A 9,347-nucleotide genomic window follows, 5' to 3' on the forward strand; every position below is an offset into this window, starting at 1 on the left:
TCTATGATGAAAAGTTAGATATTCACTGCATGTACAGAACAATCTTGTACTGTAAATGTACATGTATGTACCTGAACAGATTCTTTCCGAACAATTCCTTTTAACACGGCAGCAACTTTGCTAATTAAAACGGAACAGAACCAAGAGAAAATAACCGCTATTTATTTACCTCCATTTTTCCTGTATTTGAAACCACAAGTCACTTTAATTATCTTCGCTGAAACCCATGAAGTCGTCTTCTTCAGTGTCGGAGTTGAACAGGCTCAGAAGTGCTTCATCACATCTGTCTCCATCAGTCTCGCTCTCCGTGTCACTGTCATCCTCCGATGAAGTTGGCTCTGAAGGTGCGCCGCTCTCTTCGCGCAGCAGTCCAGCCTTTCGGAACCCATTGGTGATGGTGGATTCTTTCACAGCACTCCACGCTGTTAGGATCCACTGACAGACATCAGAAAAGGATGCTTTTCGCATGCGGCCAGTTTTTGTGAATGACTTTTCACCGCTTGTCATCCAAGTCTCCCACTCAACCCATAGTGCAGCTTTAAATGCCCGATTTACACTGATGTCAAGTGGCTGCAAAAACTTTGTTGTACCTCCAGGAATCACAGCTGGAATGGAGTTTGTTTTCTTGAATCAAGAATCTGTGATGTGGGCCCTCATGCTATCCAAAACAAGCAGTGCTTTTTTCCGGTTAAAAAATCCTCCCGGGCGCTTCCCATAGCACTCCACTAACCATTCCTTCATTAGCCCTTCTATCATCCACCCTTTGGTGTTAACTTTGACCACTATGCCTTTCAGGAGTTGTTCTTTCGGCATAGTTATGCGCTTAAAAATCACCATTGGTGGAGGTTTTTGTCCGGATGCCGTGCATGCCAGAACGCAGGTGAAGTGCATCCTCTCGTGGCCTGTTGTTTTCAACAACACGGATGATGCACCTGTCTTGTTAACGGTCCTGGTCAGAGGTAGGTACTTCATCCATATTGATTATGTCGTCTGGTCCGATGGAGTTTTCTTGTATCTTTTTTTCAACGAATTTGTGGAAGTTTTCAACTTTTTCCTGATAGTCAGGGGGGAGTTGCTGACAGAGAGTGGTCCGTGCCCTGATGGACAGGTTTTTACGTCTCATAAATCTGAAACACCATGACGGCCCACCTTTGAAATCTTCAATATTCATTTCGCGGGCGATTGTTTTGGCTTTCAGTCGGATCTGTACAGTGGATACACCTCGGCCACCTGCTCTCTGTGTGTTCACCCATTCCTCCAGGACATTTTGAAGTTCAGGCCACCTGCTTTTATGTCCTCTGAAAGCTTTTCTCGACTTTTGGCATTGCATGAGCTCTTCCCGCTGTCGCCTCCAATGTCTCACCATAGACTCATTGACGCTAAGCTTGCGTGCAGCAGCGCGGTTTCCCTCCTGGATAGCAAGATCGATGGCCTTCAACTTAAAACTTGCATCATACGAACTTCTGCGTGTTCTATCTGCTAAAGAAAAAGTAGCGTATTCTTCTTTGCATTGATTTTTTATCTATCTTGTTTTTTATTCTAATTCTGGTTAGAGTCCCCCTAGTGGTGGAAGAATCCACAGAATAGCCGCACCTTTGTATAAGCCTCATGGCTCAAAACCTAGGAAAAAATTAGCGGCTTATATTCCAGAAAGTACGGTACATGGTCTGCCACTCTATGACTGAGTTGTCATTTCTTCCAATTTAAGTCCAGAAATGCTAACAATTTTTTTATTTGTCATCACTGCATTGTTGTTTTATCATCCAAAAAAAACAATAAAATAATTAACTTCTTTTTAGACTGACAGAGTTGCTGTCACAGCGGGGTACACCGGTCTGCTTGTTTTTAAGACCCAGAAGCAGACGCAGAGAGGAGTTTGTGGGAGTTAACAAAAGGCGAGCCTTTATTTGGCTGTAAGCAGTAGCAAAACACGAAACTAAGAAAACAACAAAGACTGTGAACACTGTGTAAACTGAAAGAATATGAAACTCAGTGAAATAACCATGAAGAAACTATGAACACTGAGTAATCTAAGAAACACAGTGTAAACAAAGAGGAAAACTTATGAAACCACTATGACCTTGACTATGGTGACGATAACAGACGATCTGACAAAGACTGAACTGAAACATACAGACTAAATACCTACAGGGATGATTAGGGGAAGTGGACACACATGGGGCCACAGCTGACACACATGAACCTAATGACACGGCAGGGGAAGTGAAACTAAATACAATGAACAAGGGATATACTGGACTCTTTCAAAGTAAAACATGGAGACGTAGACATGACACAAGGGGAACCTGATAAACCATGAACTAAACTGCAAACAAGGCATGGCCGAATAACTAGATAAGTGAAAAGAAACTGGAATACAGATGAAATAACAAAACATCATGAACCTCAGAAACACTGGGTCGCATGACCCAGGACCACGACATTTTCACTGATCCGGCCCGCATTAGATGAAAGTGAATGTGATGTAAAGTGAATTTGACGCCCCTGGTCTACAGTACCCCACTGGGAGAAATAACTGTATGGGGTCATACCTTAAACTGTTCACACATGCTAGACATGCAAAACCACACAGGCACACCCTTCGTCATAAAAACTGTTTATGTGAGCAGAGTTTCTTAAAACCTTTGCTGCTTCTTTCTAAACAACCCTCACATGTATAATAAAAATCAGTGAGAATATCTCTCTTCATTTTTCCCCCTCTGTAGATCAAAAATGTGCTGATATCCAACGGACTGCCCCAAGACATGATGATACGACTCACGAGCAGCAAACCACAGATTGGAGGAACTGCAGCGCCCTCTACTGGCACAACATGAACATCTACTGACAACTTCTGGAACATTTTCATTTCATCTGCTGAATGAAGTTTTGTCTTCACTGTTCTTTAAATAACTTAGGAGTAGATTTTAAAAGCAAAATGTTAGCCTGACTTTTCACTGTTATAATCTAAAATTAAGTAATTTGTACTATGTTACTTTTTACTATCCTCATTTTATTTTATGCAAGTCGTATAGTTCAAATATTTTTTGTTATTTATTTTAATAATTGTTTAAATTTTATTTTATTCTCTTCACTGTGTGCAATATACTTTCATTACGCTTTTTGAGATTTATAATTTCTGTTTGAAGTAATTTGCAGTTTGGATTTGATATGTGTTATATGAAAATAAAGATATAAATGTTATTTAATATGAATGATTTTTAAAATGAATGGTAATTAAAATGAAACTTTTAAAATGGCACAATGGAAAAGGACTAAGGGTTTATCACATCCTGCAGAACTGCCTCTGTTTAAACACAAAATACAAACATCTTTGGATATCGTCAGTTGACCAGGTCAATTATGTGATTGTATATTTTGTGCTATGAAATTCCAGCATCCAAGCAAAAGTAAATACTTCAAAGACAAAAACTGCTTTGACTTAAATGCTCACAGTAAAGGAAAAGAGAACATTCACTTTAAAAGTAAAAGACTGTCAGGGTCCCTGTGTCTACCCGGTCGGCTCTGTGTGACTACATGTGTTTTTGTTTTGATTTTGTTCCTGCTCTGTCCCTCCTTCTCTCACTGCCTGGGCGGAGCTCACCTGTGGGCTCTTGCCCTTGGCCCATGCACTTGGTCGTAACCACAAACCTGTGGCTCATCACCAAACAGTGTTCCAGTCCCTTTATAAGATGGCAGCTCTGTGTTTCTCGTTGCTGGACTGTTGCCGACTCTCGTCAGTGTTAACCCCAGCTCAGTTTATTGTCGTGTGCCCCTGGTGATCTTCCTATAGTAACCTTTTGTATCTCTGTGAATAGATTTCCGTGGACCTGCCCCTGTGCTACCTGATAGATCAAGTGTGTGAGGATTGGAGCGAGCTTTTGTGTTTCTTGTGGAGTGTGAAGAGGAGTGTGAAGCGTGGACGGAGTGTGGTCTTTGGAGCGTGTGTGACTGCAAGTGTCTTTCCCCCCTGTTTGTGTGTGGATTCCCCGTCTTTTGCCCACTTTGTAAATGGATCAACTGGTGCTTCTGTAAATAAAAACTCTTTGTTGTTCTGTACTCAGTGCCTCCAGCACTGCCGTGCTCTAATCCACAGCCAGGGAGTTTTGTGACACTGCAGCTAATCCTGTCTTGTTTCTCACACCATCATGCTCCACAACCTTTTCTGTGGAGGACTACATATCTGGAATATCAGGATGAAGATGGAAAAGACTTACTGTTTTCCTGGCACTTGAATTTTTGAAGTGGATTATAGTCCATGTGGGTGGTGGAGAGTCCAAGATGGAGGGCTCGGACCATAACCAAAATTGAGTCCACAGAGACAGCTCAGGTGGCCGAACCGTAGGCCGACAGCACAGAAGTCCAAGCATTTCAGGTGGTCGACCTGGAGGCCAGCGACAGAGACGCGCGGAAGGCAGCGGTGGTAACAAAACAGGTCCTGAGGCTGGTCGCGTAGAAGATGGCGATGATAAAGCAGGTCCAAAGGCTGTCTGTGGCGGCGAAGAAGTCCAGACAGCAGCCTGGAAGGTGGCCGCCGACACTTAGATGAGGCGGCAACCACACGACCACACGACCAGACAAGGCAGGACCAGACAATGGGGTGGCAGCCGCAAACGATGGAGCAGGTGGATGGATCGCTCTGACCCTTCAGCAGAGACTGGAGATTGCTGAACAGGCCCCTCAGACCCTCCAGCGGAGACAGGCTGCTGAACAGGCCCCTTGGGCTGGCTGGAGCTGAGCGGATCTATCTATCTATCTATCTATCTATCTATCTGTATCTATCTATCTATCTATCTATATATCTATATATATATATATATATATATATATATATATATATATAAATAATGTGTGTCATTACATGTTCCCCTGCCTATCATGTCTCTCTCGTCTCTGTTTCACTCAGTCCAGTGTCGCATTCTCCCTCATTCATGGATGTGTATTTCTTCGTGTGTTTCGCTGTACATTTAGGTTTTGAAATTCTAGTTTTGTTTCATTTTGTATAACCTGCACGCCTGTAATTATGTTGTGTTTTTGAGAGTCAGCCCTGCCTGTGAGTCTGCTTTTGGGTCCTATCCTGCCTGCTGTGCACAGCCAGTTCATGACACAGTAGAGGTATGATCAAGCATTTCCAAAGGGCTGTTGGACATTTACATTGTCTAAAAATGAAAGCTTATCCTACAGACTATATAAATAACATTCCTTTTAATGTCGATAGTGTAGCTACCATATTAATTTATTTTAACATATTTTGCATCAATCGGAGCATTGGAGGTGGTGATTAGAGCCATTCCTCATTTTGTCCCACCAGCATTAGGTTAGTGAATATACGTATTTTAGTAAATTCAGTCTAGTTTCATTTGTATTGCAGTCGTCTCAAGGTGCATTATAATTCTAACCTTTGAATCTACTAGTACTACTACCAACTACCACTAATTACTATTCCTACAAGTCTTTATCAACTACACCACCAGCTACTACATCACTTGTGAGTATAAATGAAAAGAAGTAGCATATAGCAAACACTGAGTCCATAGTATTGGGATATTCAGTACAGATTTGAGTGTGAGACTGCTTGAATTCAAGGGGTGCTCACACCAAAATGCCAAAATATCACGTCATTGCAAATGGTTGCAAATGGTTACCTGTCTCTCTGTGTTAGCTCTGCGACAGACTCTCACCCTATGGTAGCTAGGATAGGCGCCAGCCCCCAGATAAACAGATAAAACATCCTCAGGAGCATCCAGCGGATGTTGAAAGACCTGAGCCTCCTGAGGAAATACAGTCTGAATTGGCTTTCTTTATACAGGTGCTGCGTGTCACTCGATGTGTTATGAGAGTGTCTCGTTCACAGAGTCTGACGAAAAGCCACAGGCTGCTGTAACGGCAGATTTCTTTATTCCATGTATTGATCACATATTTTAACAATATCACTATAGCAATAGTAGAATCATGTTGTCACCAGTTGTATGCATGTAGAATGTTATCACAAGTGGGCCTCCTGTTAATTGCACCTTCACAGGGGGGCTATTGTAGTAAGTGGAACACATCCAGGCACCACATTTAAGGGATATTTGACGGGTGCTTGTAATTTTTCTTAATGGAGAAGCAGGATCAAGGATTAGCTGAAATGAACATATTGTCATGGTCCCTGTGCCTCACCAGCTGATCCCGTATTAGGCAACATGTGTTTTTGTTGTTTTTGCTCTTTCTCTCTCTCCCTCCCGCGGCAGTCTTGGGACCCAGGGCTTGTTTCTTTGTAAATATGTTTGTTGTCCGTGTGTTGTGTTTTGGGTAGTCTCTCTTCTTTTCCCCTCCCCTTGTGTGCTTACGTTCGCTCTCCCGGATGTTTTAGACACAGAGCGACCTCTGCACGCAGAAGTGCTCTTGTGTGGGAGGCAGCTCATCGATCCGTCACCAGCTGTGCCAATCACCTTCTGGATGAGCGTCCCATTTAGCAGTGCGGCTGAGTAAGGTTTGCACCATTGTTAGGGTTTTACCTTTTCCTTGAGGTGACTTGTGGGTCCATATAAATAAAACTAAATTGAACTGTGAATTGATTTGTTTATCAAAGTATTTGTAATTAAAATATCAAAAAGTCCCAGTACGATGTGGAAAGGAATCTAATTTCCTTGTTACTGGCAAACCGGTTAGCCCTGTCTTCACTGCAAATTGCTGTCAAACAGACAACCATGAAACATTTCCTCATACTACAACATGTCCCAGCCTACTTTGACTTTCTTTTGTGCAGAGACTTTCTCACATTTATCATGCTGCGCTCTGCGCTGGTGTTGATGCTGCTGGTCTGCAGTGTTCAGGCTAATTTTTACAGTATAGTGGTGAACTACTATCCACATGGCAATGTTTCAACAGGATCTTCCACTGTAAGTACACTTTCTCGAAAGACAAGTATATTTACTTTGTGAATTTTGAAGGTGCTTAAGTAAACACATCTTCACTGTAAATCTGCAGGGCATCCTTTATTACAAGTTGGGCTACAGCTCCTGCTTGTACAGTGTGCCCTACTCCATCGGTGGTCAGACACTTGTTTTAGACAAGGTCGATGAGGACAGTAGAGGAGAGTGGTGCCAAACTGAAGGAGTTATCTCTCAGCTTTTTTCCAGCAACTCTATATTTTCAATTCCGTGAGTGCACACATACGCTGTACATAATTACACATGCATAAATATGTTTTTTGTTGTCTGAGGGGGAATGAACATTAAAAAACCTCCTCTGAAAAGTCATTCATTTCTATTGCAGGGTCTCTGGCTTAAACTGGATCTTTGGCATAAAAAATGGCATCATATCATTTAAAATTCAGGCTCTGGTGGAACTGAGGATCCGCTCTGACATCGGCAAAGCCAACACATCACCACAGACCACTATCATACCAGCTATCAGGTCAGCCCTGTTTGTGCCTCCATTCCTTTTTTAGTAATTATACAAACATACATACATTCATACAATTTTATGTGTCACGTCTGGTAAATTCATTGCTTTTCACAGACTAATTTGCTTTAAGATGGAAAGTTTCACCATAGAGAAGGAGAAAGATAGAGAATGCTACAAGTGAAAATTAACCTTTGGTTCAAGTTAATTTTTGCAGTTGTGAAACTTTAACCATAAACCCAGATCAGCATCCAGGCTGTGGGTGTACTGACCAGCCATCAAAATGAACATATAAAAATTGTGTCAGATATTTCACGGAAATTAATGCAAATAATGGAAAATGAGTTTGTTTGGTTTTTTTAACTTTCTTTCAGAGTTCCATTAAACTGTCCAAGAAATTTGAGCTTGTTGATGTTTGATCCTGATGGAGACATAGTGAAATGCAGAAATGGAGATGCATCACTCTCAGAGTGTAGTCCCTGCACACCACCGTCTGTCCTCAGCCTTTCACCAGTAAGTAACAGCTATTTTTTTTGTCACTGGAGACATGTTGGCTCCAGTGTCAGATTAAGGAACTGACCTCCCAGCCCTCAGTTAATTTGACAAATTATAACTCATTTAATGTTAAAATTTTCATTATTCAGTCTGTGCAAACCAGTAAGACAACAAGTCCACTCCCAAGGCGTAACATGCCGATGTTTTGTCACGTCCCGCAAAAGGAGACCTTCGGCGTTCTTATGGTACGCGGCGGGTTATGGGCGAAATCCAGTGCACCTGGGGGGCTCTTCAACTGGGGGCGGGGGGGGGGGGGGGGGGGGTTGTCACATCTTGCAGGAGCTTTCCTCTCTCAGGAACTCTCTCTGCAAGAGGGGGAGATACAGGAGAGGTGGAGGAAGATCTCAGCCTGGGCGTCTATTGTCTTATGTAGTCTGGAAGATGAGTGGATGATGGGGTGGGTGCAGTTTTCTCTGTTGTGGGGTTGGGTGGACTGCCCCGGGCTCTGTGGGGCCGGGCGGCGCCGCTGCACTGGTCCCCGGTTCGGATGGGCCTGGGCCCCCCTTCCCTGGCGGGTCGCGGAGTATGGGGTGCCTACTGGGGTCAGCGGGGGAGCTGGCCCCAGGGAGGGGTCACTTGCCCCTCCCTTCCTTCCCTCCCCATCTCCAGCTGCCTCCCTCTTCCCGCTCCACCACAACCACCCACACATGCAGGGCCTTGGAGTAGGGGTGTGTCACCAGGGTGCAGAGGAGGTAACCCCCCCCCCTCTGTCCCCTTCTGGCTGCCTCTGCCTCAATTTTATCCCGCAACTTAGACATTCACATTACTCACACTCTCATTACACATACATATAGGATCTTGGGGGTGGGCACGCTACACGGAATCCCAATTACCATCAGGGTGTACACCTCACCCCCGGCGTCGTTGCCCACCTCTCAATTTTAAATACACGTAGACATTGAGGGCTAGCAGGAGGGACTATGCGCTTACCTGCTGCTCTCTGGCAGGTAGCTCCATGCCCTCCTGGGTTTTAAATGCACCTTAGAACACACATACATCAACACTACAATGAGCGGGTGGAGGGAGGTTAGGAGTCTTCTCTCACCCTCGTTCTCTGTTTTCTGCTGGAGCAGGGGGGCTAGGAGGAGGAGTTGGCCGTCCGACTGGTGTCCGGAATGTGGGGCCTCCCTGCTGCTGCGGAGTCGGGGCGGTCTGCTTCTCCCCACCGCAGGGAAAAGGGTAACACAACCTGGGTCTGGGTACAGTTCCCCCCTCCAGGGGCAAGGGTACCTAGACCCGGTTCGTAGAGTACGCTTGTGGAGTGTGATTGTGTGTACAGCGTCTCTTTATGTCTGTCTCCACGTTGGTTGAGTGTGGAGTAAGTGCATATGAGAGCATGAGGGTGGGAATGGATGTTTGTATCTGTGTGTGCCTGTATGTCTGTGTCTATATGTCAGGTTGGG

General features: G+C 44.2%; 1 protein-coding gene and 1 long non-coding RNA gene across 2 annotated transcripts in view; both read left to right on the plus strand.

Annotated features, from left to right (window-relative positions):
* Positions 1-9,347, plus strand: part of LOC146522629 (uncharacterized) — a 63,627-nt gene that overhangs the window by 12,468 nt on the left and 41,812 nt on the right. The window lies entirely within an intron of this gene.
* Positions 6,601-8,058, plus strand: LOC146522630 (uncharacterized). The gene is made up of 4 exons (XR_014872475.1): positions 6,601-6,884; positions 6,973-7,145; positions 7,261-7,401; positions 7,764-8,058. It is a non-coding gene; the product is annotated as an uncharacterized LOC146522630 (long non-coding RNA).

The sequence above is a fragment of the Neolamprologus multifasciatus genome, chromosome 3, assembly GCF_963576455.1.
Source record: "Neolamprologus multifasciatus chromosome 3, fNeoMul1.2, whole genome shotgun sequence".
In the NCBI taxonomy this organism is placed as follows: Eukaryota; Metazoa; Chordata; class Actinopteri; order Cichliformes; family Cichlidae; genus Neolamprologus; species Neolamprologus multifasciatus.